This window comes from Neovison vison, chromosome 13 (genome assembly GCF_020171115.1).
Source record: "Neovison vison isolate M4711 chromosome 13, ASM_NN_V1, whole genome shotgun sequence".
Taxonomy (NCBI): domain Eukaryota; kingdom Metazoa; phylum Chordata; class Mammalia; order Carnivora; family Mustelidae; genus Neogale; species Neogale vison.
The window spans coordinates 46,062,801-46,074,778 of record NC_058103.1 but is presented as its reverse complement, the minus strand read 5'-3'; the positions used below and the strand labels follow the sequence as shown (position 1 = coordinate 46,074,778).

At 36.9% G+C, this 11,978-nt stretch overlaps 1 pseudogene; it reads right to left on the bottom strand.

Annotated features, from left to right (window-relative positions):
• Positions 1 to 941: 941 nt before the first annotated feature.
• LOC122894724 lies at positions 942 to 1,060 on the bottom strand (annotated as a pseudogene).
• Between the last annotated feature and the right edge of the window lie 10,918 nt (positions 1,061 to 11,978).

Below are 11,978 nucleotides of genomic sequence, written 5' to 3'. Positions count from 1 at the left end.
GAACCAAGAAAGAGTGGTGTCTTAGAAGCCAAGAGGAGAAAACAGCTATAGAACAAAGACAAAAATCAATGGACCAAATGCTGTTGAGGTTGAGTAAAATGTGGTCTGAGACATACAATCACTGCTCACCTTGACAAAATCCTGGCTGGGGTGGTTTCAAGACTGAATGATAGAAGAGGAGGTGGAGACAGTGAGTATAGGTAACTTCTTCAAGAAGTTTTCATGAAACAGCATAGTATGAAACAGAGAGCATAGTATGTAACTAGAGGAGGAAGTGAGGCCACATTTTTCTTTTTATAATGGGAAATATTATAGCATATTTATGGGAGTGATCTAGTAATGAAGAAAAATTTGCTGATGTAAAAGCAAGAGGAAACATTTCCTTATTTGATGTCTTTAGGTGGGTGAAAGGAGATTTGACCTGGTGCAAAAGTTAGCCTTAGCTGTGAACTAAGGGTTGCCTAGCAAGGACCATGTCTAATCCCTCTGCAGAAATAGGAAGAAAGTCAGAGTCAGGAGAGATATGGTGATGAAATCATATGGCAGTTCTCACAATCAAGTTTCTCACTGAGGGGCACCTAAGTGGCTCAGCCGGTTAAGCATCTCCCTTCAGGTCAGGTTCTGATCCCAGAGTCCTGGGATGGAGCCTCACCTCAAGCTCCTTACTCAGCAGGGAGCCTGCTTCTCCGTCTCCCTCTGCCTGCCACTCTCCCTGCTTGTACTCTGTCTCTCTCTCTCTGTCAAATAAATAAATAAAATCTTAAAAAAAAAGTTTCTCACTGAAATGGGTAGCAAGTTCATGAACTGATTACATAGAGAGGGAAGGAAGTTAACGAGGAGAAGGTGTAACCACTTGAGTAGGAAGTGCAGTAGGGTTCTCCAGAAGCACTACCGGCCTACTTGAGGTTAGGTATTAGGAATTTCTTCTTCTTTCTTTTAACAGCCTACAGCACTTAGCATTCTCAAGCAGTCTCCCATCCAAGTACAAACCAGGCTTGACCCTGCTTACCTTCTGAGATCAGATGGGATCAGGTGTATTCAGGGTGGTACGGCCATAGACAACAATTTAAATTGAGACTAGTCAACATATTTATGTATTCTTCACCTACGTTCAGCTACAGGTACAGTGAGTTGGATATATTTACGGTTGGATTTTACTAAATGTGATGGTTAATTTTATGTGTCAGCTTGGCTGGTCTAAGGATACACAGATAGCTGGTAAAATACTTCTGGTTGTGCCGATGAGGGTATTTTCAGAAAAGACTAGCACATGAATTGATGAATCCCAATACAAATGGCTTCGTCTAATGTGCTGAAGGTCTGAATAGAACAAGAAGGCAGGTAAAGCTTGAATTCACTCTCTTTCTGCTTGAGCTGAGATATCCATCTTTTCCTACACTCAGACATCAGTGCTCCTGGTTTTTGGGCTTTTGGACTCAGATGAGGACCTATCCAATAGCACCCTGATTCTTAGGTCTTTGGATTTGAATTGAATTACACCACCAGTTTTCATAGTTCTTCAACTTGAAGATGGTAGATTGTGGGGCTCATTGGCCTCTATAACTGCATGAGCCAATTCCTATACTAAATCTCTTTTTACATATCCCTCTATACATATCCTATTGGTTCTTTTTCTCTGGAGAACCCTGACTAATACACTATGAGGGAAAGAGGGACAAGGTGGTTGAGGGTGTATGATAGGGGGTGATTAATATAATGGTCCATGGCACTAACCTAGTTAAGCAGGGGGGGTGGTGAAACAGTGCAGTTATGGATAAAAACATAGTCTAGGGCATGTCCTGAGCATGTGTGACTGAGGTAGAGTAGAAAACAAGATTGGGAAGTATAAGCTAAGAAATTGAAAAGCTTGTGATTGGAAGAACATAGATACTGAAATTGTTAAGTAATAAATATGTCAAGAATAGTATAGGAGAAATTGATAGTGACCAGGTAATAATATTCTTCAAGGCATGCGAGGGAAGATCCAGGGGTCTGTGATGGCTAAACAAAGAGGAATAGAGGGTAGTGAAATCTGAGGGCATAATTTTCAAGACAAGATTTTTTTTTTAAAGATTTAATTTATTTATTTGACAGAGAGAGAGAGACAGTGAGAGAGGGAACACAAGCAGGAGGAGTGGGAGAGGGAGAAGCAGGCTTCCTGCTGAGCAGGGAGCCTGATTCGGGGCTTGATCCGAGGACTTCAGGATCAGGTTCTGAGCTGAAGGCAGTTGCTTAATGACTGAGCCACCTAGGCACCCAAGACAAGTTTTTTTTTTTTTTTTTTTAGGAAGAAGGAAAGGATAATATTTTAGAAGTGGCTCTCAGGAGCAGGCAGCACTCCACTGTCTACACTCCAGTATAGACTGAAACAATCTAAGCTCCATTGTAGTCAGTACATTGTACTCAGGTACAAGGGCTGTGGGAAATGAAAACAGCCACCACTGGGGGAGGTGGGGCGGTGCTAAAAGGAACACGGGTATTCTCAGGAAAGAGCCAGTTTCAATTAGAGCAACAGGTGAAGAGAGCTCTGGCCATATTTGGACAATTCACTAGCAGGGCTCTTGAATCTTAGTTTCTTTGTTGGAAGAGTTTTAATTATGGGTTCAATTTCTTTAGTAGATACAGGGCTATTCAGATTTTTAATTTCTTTTTGTGTTGACTTGTAACGTATTTTTCAGGAAATTTGTCGATTTTTTCAGATAAAATTATTATTTTATTATTGACATCAATTATTTATTATAGCTTCTTACTATCTTTATAGTGTTTATACATTTTTAAAAATATTTATTTATTTAAGTAATCTCTACACCCGGTGTGGAGCTTGCACTCATGACCCCAAGACTGAGAGTCACATGCTCCTCTGAGTAAGCCAGGCACCCTAGTGTTTGTAGATTTAATAGTGATATTTCCCTTTTCATTCATTTTATTGGTAATTTGTGTTTTTTCTTTACTTGATCAGTCTTGCTAACAGTTTGTCAATTTGATTAATCTTCTCAAAAACCTAACTTTTGTCTTTGTTAATTGTCTCATTACATATTTGTTTTTTCCTTCACTGTTTTGCTCCAATTTTCTTATTTTCTTTTTTGTACTTTGTTTGGGTTTACTTTGCTATTCTTTTTCTTGATTTAGAAGTTATAGCACAGATTTTCAACCTTCTTTCTTTTCTCATAAATGTGTTTAGAGCTATAAGTTTTCTGCTTAGCATGTGTTTAGTTGCATTCTATATGTTTTGATATATCATGCTTTCATTGTTCTTCTGATCAAAATATTATCTAATTTCACTCATAACTTTTTGTTTAACTCAGTGGTGATTTAGAAGTATGTTACTTAATTTCTGAACATTTGGAGCTTTTATAGTTGTCTTTCTGTTACTGAGTTGTAACTTAATTTCCTAAGGTCAGAGAACATATACTGTATGTTGTGAATCCTCTGGTTATTTTTTTTTTAAAGATTTTATTTATTTATTTGACAGAGAGAAATCACAAGTAGACAGAGAGGCAGGCAGAGAGAGAGAGAGAGAGGGAAGCAGGCTCCCTGCTGAGCAGAGAGCCCGATGCGGGACTCGATCCCAGGACTCTGAGATCATGACCTGAGCCGAAGGCAGCAGCTTAACCCACTGAGCCACCCAGGTGCCCCTCCTCTGGTTATTTTTGCATGGTATTTTTTCATGAGCTGATTTGAGACACATCTTACAAGTAGAAGCCATACAGTTTAGGAATGGTTTCGTTGGTGGATGGTGAGACAAAGGAGTCAACTCTATAAAAGTGATGTTTTTTGGTTTATATGGTTCTTGGCACTTTCTATCTTATATCAGAATTATTTAGGACTCTATGAGTGAGTGTTAGTGTTTCCAAAACTCATTTGGCCATGACATTTTCAGAATACTTCAGAAAAATCTAAACTAGACCTTCTCTTTTACTATAGGGAAGACATCCTACATTAATAGTTCATATGTTAAATTCCATAGTTATGGAAACCTTCCTAAGGCAATTTGCTTTTTCCTATAGGTTAGAGTTTATATCTGCTTTTTTTTTTTTTTTCTTTGTGGGCCTTCACTTCATATACTACACATCTAGTAGATATTTATTGAATGAATGTGTTTGCTAATGTAAGGTCAGGAAAATACTGGAGCAGCCAGTAAGTAGAATTTAATATTTAGAATTTTGGTTTACCTTATAAAGTTGCTGAGATAGAACAAAAGGCCAAACATGAAGTGGAATAAATATAGAAAACCCTACTGAAAAAAAATTCAACCAAGTAAATTTGAAGCTCTGACTTTATTAAATGATTCATGGATTCAGAATTCCCATCTACCCACATAAGGTCATCATCAGCCTTGTGGCAGGGGAAGGTTTCAACCTATCTGGAAAACATGCATACAAAAACAGGAACATATTGGTAACCCCTACTAAGTGGCAATTGAATAAAGTCTAGCTGCATGTGTTCAAAGGGTCGAGAGGGAGGACATGTGAGGCCTCTAGGGACAAAAATAATTTTTCTAGGATTATGGACCTGACAGGTCAAAAGTGCCTGTAGACTGTTTTTGTAATTTTATAGAAATCTCTCCACCAATGTCTATTCATAATTTGAGTCACTTTAAATGCCCTGTGATGGGTGAAGGAATGCAAAACCAGACAAATGGAGTTCTTCAGGGAGTAGATCCAAGCAGCCATCTTGGGTTTCCCATAGCCCTGACTACTCTTTTATTTCCCCCAGGTGTTTTAAGGGTTTTCATTAAGAATATGCTTTTCAAAGTAACCACATATGAAAGTACATTTAGTATTTTTTAAGGAAATTAGCATTAAACATTTTTATCCTGACAGCACATTTCAGAGAGAATATATTTGATACAAAATGGAAGACCAAAGACTTGACTTTATTCACGCATTTGTTTATGGAAGACTAAATTATGCATAGTAAATTGGCATAATGAAGTCACATGGTAATTTGAAATCTATTATCACTTGGATGTACTGGTTAAACTTTGTCTTCCCTCTCTGTGAAAGAAAGAAAGAAAGGAAAGAGAGGTACGTTTTCATTTTTAGCAAAGTCAAGTATACATAAAGAAAGGGCTTTGCATACTCTTAAGACCACAAAACTACTAGTGTAGAAGTAGCATATATAGACAAACATTGCTTGGGCTAATACAAAAGAGTTCCTAGGTTAGTAAGTGAATATACTGTTTTTTGTTGTATTTTTAAAAAAATTTATTCCTTTTAAGTAGGCTTCATGCCCAACATGGGGTTCAAACTCAAGACCCTGAGATCAAGAGTTATATGCTCTACTGAATGAGCCAGCCAGATGCCCAAGTGAAAGTATTTTTTAAAAAGCATATATTGGTATATAAACGAAACTTGAAGGATATATAAGATCAAAATAACATGACTTTTTTGACAGAGAAAAGAAGGGTTATTTCAGGATAGTGAAATAACATTGACTAGGATTTTTTTTTTTTTAAAGATTTTATGTATTTATTTGACAGAGAGAAATCACAAGTAGATGGAGAGGCAGGCAGAGAGAGAGGGAAGCAGGCTCCCCGCTGAGCAGAGAGCCCGATGCGGAACTTGATCCCAGGACCCTGAGATCATGACCTGAGCCGAAGGCAGCGGCTTAACCCACTGAGCCACCCAGGCACCCCGACTAGGATTTTGATATAAGAAGTCCCGTTTGACAGTCCTTTTGTTTACCTACCTTAATTTACAATGCAGGAGTAGACTGTTGTCATGTTGGGAGGAAATCAGGATGGTTAAAGTCCAACAGTGAAAGGCCTTTTTTTATTGCAGAAGCAGAGTGAACTTCATCCACAAGTGCCACAATCTTACAGTATAAAGAAAGCTTAGTTATTACTTGACTTCCCATGTAATTTACGTATCAAGTATAAAGAAAACGGAGTTATTACTTATTTGACAATATTTCCCATATAATTTCCATATCAAATAAGCTTCATTAGTTAACAAATCCCATGAAATATTCCAGATCAAAAAATTCTCATTTACAATTTGATTTTAGGAAGTTTGTCAAAAATACAAAAAAAAGGTTTTAAAGCACTTGCCTAAATATTATCACAGATGATTATGAAATGTAATACTTAAAAGGTAAAAAAACTTTCACAATCTTATCAAAAGCAAACCAAAAGTTTGTGAAACTTTGTCCTTTTAACAGAGAGAAACCAAATTCTAATTTTGTACCAGCTTACTTTTTATATTACAACTCATTCTTAAATAGATTCATTTTAATCTTAGCCAGCTTGACCACACATCAAAATTCCTTTTCAAAGATTCCTTGCCACAAACCTTTTACAACTTTCTTTCCCACATTCTGATTTTGTCCTATGTTTTTCCTCTCTCTCTCTCTTTTTTTTTAAGATTTATTTATTTATTTTGGAAAGAGAGAGTGCTCACACACATGAGCAGGGGGAGGGGCAGAGGGAGACAAGCAGACCCCCACTGTGTGGGGAGCATAAGTGGGCTCCATATGATACCACGACCCGAGATCATGACCTGAGTGGAAATCAAGAGTCAGCTGCTCAACCTACTCAGGAACCCCCTATGTTTTACCCCTTTAAACAACCAGCCTCACTTTAGGATCAAATTTTTCTTTCCCTCAACAAAAAAATACATCTGCTTTTCTCATACCTTCTCTTACTGAAAACACATCCTACTTTCCTGGCATACAGAGATGTTTCTCTTATTATTTCTAGTGATTTTAATTGCGTATATTAATTAGTCTTCTTACCCTTGGGAACTTTACTTTCTAGTGAAAACCAAGAAGTAAATAATTATGAACTGTCTGATATACCTGTATTCTTTAAATTTGCCCATTTATGAGTATATTTCATGATTTCTAGAAGCATATGCCTTTTAAAATTTTCCAGTAGAGAACTAACACATCCAAGCATTTTTTTACTTCTCTGTAATAAGAAGCCAAAAGTAGAAAACTTCTGTTCAGTAATTTATGTTTCAGTATTTTATCTTTTTTGGGAAGAATCTAGATATTCAATGACTAGCCATTATGTAATTTAATTTAGCAAAACTCTAAGGTTTTTAGTTACCAAAAAAGATTTTGGGAAACTATTTATGTAGACATGAATATTATTGAAAAGTTTATTTGTAAACTTTTATCTTACTTGCATCTATTTCATTCTCTTGTTCTTGATAACTATGTTTTGATTAGTTATGAACATTTCACAAGACCTCAAACAACTAACCATCATCTTTAAGTTATCTTTCTTTCTGACAAATTCTGTAACAGAGATAATATGAGCTTATTTGACTTTCAAAAAGCCAAGGTAGCATAAAAGTATTATAATTGATGCTGACAACTCTAAAAACATGCCTGTTTTACTTAAACCAACAAATTTCAATTGGCTTTGATTTATTAAAGATTAATCCTAGAGCCCATGAACTTAAAACTTATTTGGGTTTGTTTCTATTATGTTTCTGAGAATTTAATTTATATAAGGACTAAATTTTCTTTAAGCCAATTAAATGAGCTCTCTTGGGGTACTTGGGTGGCTTAGTCAGTTTAGCGTCTGCCTTCGGTTCAGATGATGATCCCAGGGTTCTGGGATCGAGCCTGGCATCAGGCTCCTTGCTCTGCCAAGAGCCTGCTTCTCCCTCTCATTCTGCCTCCCACTCCTTCTGCTTGTGCTCTCTCTCCCTCTCACAGTCAAATAAATAATAAAATCTTTAAAAATAAATAAGCTTTTAATTTTGGCAATAATACCACTCTGAGGTAGAAAATACCATACATCTACGACACATATGAACACAGAGATAGAGAAATCTTCTACTTATTGTTCCAAAATTTTTGTCCATGAGATTGGGTATGATAAAGCAGAACTCACTCGTTTATAAAAGAATGGCTGGACACAAACTTTTTCTGACAGATGGGGTAAGTTAAGGTTACCTGCTCAGACTGTTAAAGTTTTTAATTTTTTTTTTTAAACTAATATTGGGGAGAAGACATTTGAGATTTGTATTTATCCTGGACAAGTAATGTGATGGAAGTTGTTGGCTAGATTTTGAGCCACAGTGCCTCTATAGCTATTTGCATTTTTTAAAAAGCTTCTTTTTTTACTTTTGTTTTTTTTCAGCCTTAGGAATAGAGGATGATCTAGGCAAAAGTTCCCAGAGAGTATTTATAAGAACTTTGAGATAAATGGAGGAGGTTTGGGGACCGATGGAAAGGATAGGTTGGAAGATGTTGAATCCTTTCAGAGGCTGGCTGTATTTCTAGTTTTGCAAAGATTTGTAAGATAAGTTGCCTGTAGTCTCTTGAGGAACGGCTGCAACTTCAATGACGTCATAGGTTGATTTACCCATCCAACCACGCCATCCTCGACCTGCTTTTTTCCCTCTGGTGTCTAGCTCTAATTTTAATTTAGAGGTGAAAGCCTTAAAAACAATCAGTTTATAATCTGGCCAACTTTGACTACAGAGATGAAAAAAAAATCTTGTCCATGTCCTGCCAGGACAAACAGCAAATTTTTCTGACAGTATTAAATAACTACCCTTGGGTGTTAGGTGAACAAGACACACTCTTTCCAAGATCCAGTCACTCCTAAAGATATTAAAACAAGGAACCAACAACCTGCACATCCTTGGTAGGCTCTTGGGTAGGTGGAAATCAAACCCTGTTAATGCAAAATGAGACAAACAGGAAGGCAATAGCTATCCCAAGGAAAAGGATCTGTGAATGATGGATTTGGATTTGGAAAACAAAGGACAATGTGAAATTTTATTTTCCTCTCTTGACTGGGCACTGCAGACAGAGATTCAGAAAAACTGATGTTGGTAAGAATTACCCTTCTCTGGCTTCTGTTAGTTTTACCAGGATTTCCACTGGTGGCTCTGGTATCTATCAGAGTTCCCTTATGGTAGAATAATAGAAGTTTAAAGGAATAATGAAGTGGTTTACCAGAAAATCCCTGAGTGTCGTCAACTCTGGAAGGGGCCCAGATGGGGGTCCCTCCTTTGAAGGTAGATATGGAGGTGTCTGTAAGAGCATGAACTCAGAGGACTTCTATTTATGTTTGGGTCATCTTTTCAGAGCAGAAAAACAATTTAGACAGAGGATGAATGGAGTGACTCAAAGGTCGACAGAGGAGAGTAGCAGAAGTTACATTGGTCTTACTGTCTTCAGCAACCCGATGGTTACTGAGCCAAATTCTTTAGGCCATGAAAAAAGTGTGTAGATTTTTATTGTTTCCAGGACCATAGTTCTTAGAAATAAAATAAGCAAGTCTACTGAAAGGTAGAGTGCTTAATCTTTAGAATTTAAGAATCCCACTAGCTAAGTCTTTTACACAAAAGACAAACATATGCACCTTGACACACAAGCAGTAACCAACACATGTCATTGTGGACTGGCCAAGAAAAGGCCACCAGTAATTCCCAGTGTTGACTAAATTGGCAGACTCCATGAATAGAGAGTACATTCTGGAAATGGGGAAAGGACTAAGCCAGCATACTCTAGTAAATGGGGACTGCAGACTGAAACTGGGGAAGGGATTCCAGTGTGGATTGTGGGCTGAACCCAGGGCCAAGAACTGGTATTCTGTTAGAGCCCCCTGACCACTCAGGTTGACCCATAATTTGTTTTCCCTTGGACTGGAAAACAAATTAGGTCTGTAGTTTGTATGCAAATAGAGCAAAACTCAAACCTAGAGGCACTTACCAGCAGCCTTTGGAGATAGTGAGAAAGGCAGTGAACCAAAAAGGGTTTCCAGGGTGCCATCATTGCGTTTCTCATTGTCTCTGTATGCTTTGGGTCCCATCACTGCTGCCTGATCTGTTAAAAAACAAAATTCAACTAAATACATTTAAAGATCTAATTTGGCTTTAATAAATGATTCATGACTTCGCATTCCCATTGAGCAAACTGAGGGGACCTCTGAGAAGTTGTACCAAATGGAAGATTTTTTTTTTTTTTACAAAGGAGTGTGGAGCAAGAATGTTTTTAGCAAAAGAAAGGAAAGAATTGTTCCAGGCAAGATCCCCTTGCCTCAGGTAGAAGGGCAGGGGGCCTTATTGGTGCATTTCCTCTTCTTTTTGGGGGAAGGACCATGTGACAGATTACCTCATTGGCATTGTTCAGAAAATTCCTGATTAAAAGGTTGAGATATCTGGGGGAGGTCGAAACTGCAATTAGGTATTAAGCCGCTACTTGGTGACTTGGCCTAAGTGGTGCCATTCTGGGCCTCTGGTCTTTTTTTTTTTTTTTTTTAAACAATCTTGAAGTTAAAAAGATTCAAAACCTTTAAATGAAATTTCCAGAAAACATTTTGAGGAAAGCTCTCTTTGGACTTCAGGAAGGTACCCTACATTCAGAATGGGTCAAAAGTTAAATACCACAGTAATAGACACTTCTCTTTAAGGCAATTTATTGTTTCCTTCAGAGGCTCTCAGTATATTTCATCTACATTAGTTTCTTGAGCTTTTATATTTTAAATTAACATTTCAGAAAGTGGCCTCTTGCTGCCAAATAACATTTTCTTACCCACACACAAGCTTGAGTGTCGTAATTAATGGAATATACAATGTATATTTTTAAGGTTGTAATTATAGCAATGATTTTTAGAGAAAAGCCACTGATTTGGCAATGGAATTCTAGTATCTTTTACTAGATAATGGACAAACACTATCTTGGTGTTTTAAGATCAAAAGGTTCCGGCTTTCCTGAAGTAAGTTTCTCTTCCATTTTAATGACAATTATTTTGATATATTCATAATATATATTATATATTATTAATATATAATATATATTTGATGGCATCTATCCTATCAAATGCAAACCTTAACTGTTTGCTTCTTATCAAATGTAATGACATGATTAAATTTTTCCCTTAAACCACTCAATTGCTCGAGCTAAGAAAAAGCACAACAGTTAGCTTCATGGTATAAGCAGTCACAAGTCATTGAAATAGAAATCATTCATTTTTGTAAATTCCTTCTTAATCAAATACATTTTATAGTTCTCATATATCCGATATAAAGAAGACACAAGAAGCATTCCTGAGCTCGCTGAAAGACAAGGACTTCTATATAACTCTTTAGGGTAGTATAATAAATGTTTTATATGTTATTGCATATTACATGATTGAATTGTATTGCCCCGTCTATGATAGTGGTCCTGCTGTGACTTGGCATTTTCTGGGCACTTACTTTAGAGTTCATCTTTAGAACTTAGTATTATACCAGGATTAAGTTTTAAAGGCAACTTGTAGGGCAAGAGTCAAAGGGATTGACAAAATCCTTTAAAACTCTTCTCAAAATGTCATCTGCAGACAGGCACATGAGCATCCCCCTGAGAGCTTATTTGAAATGTAAATTCTCAGACACACTGAATTAGAACTGGTGGTGGGGGAGTGTAGGAATCTGGTCCTAACAAGCTCTCCAGCAGTTGAGATGGTTGCTAAAATTTGAAGCTCTGCACCATTGTCCACTCACACCTTTTCTCCTCAATTGGGTTTGATGGTTACCTTTCTGGCAAATTGGTTTGCAGGTCCAGATATCCAGACATTGCCATTGTTCCAGAGTCTTAAACTTGAGTGAGTGTAAGAATAAACACGAATACAGGATTATATTCATGAAGCCATGCTTACTATATATAAGGGCAATTTAAGTGTTTTTCTCCAAAGGTTCATTAATTTTGCCATTCATGTTGTCTCTGCAGTCTAATGCTAATGTAATATATGATCTCACTCTATAACATTATTATAGCCATTGCATGATTTACTAGAATGATTAAAGCTTTCTGGTACATTGAAATATTTCTAGTTAGACTGAGTAAACTGAAGATGCTTTTAATGTTAACCATAATTGCTGGGAAAATCTTCCAAATACATTTTTCTCTGACTTATTCAGTAGACTTGCTCTCTTTGATCATTTGAGATCTTAAAATACTTCAAGATGATCATTATGGATATCATTGTACACTACCATTGATAAAGAATGCTTATGTTAATGGGTGAATAT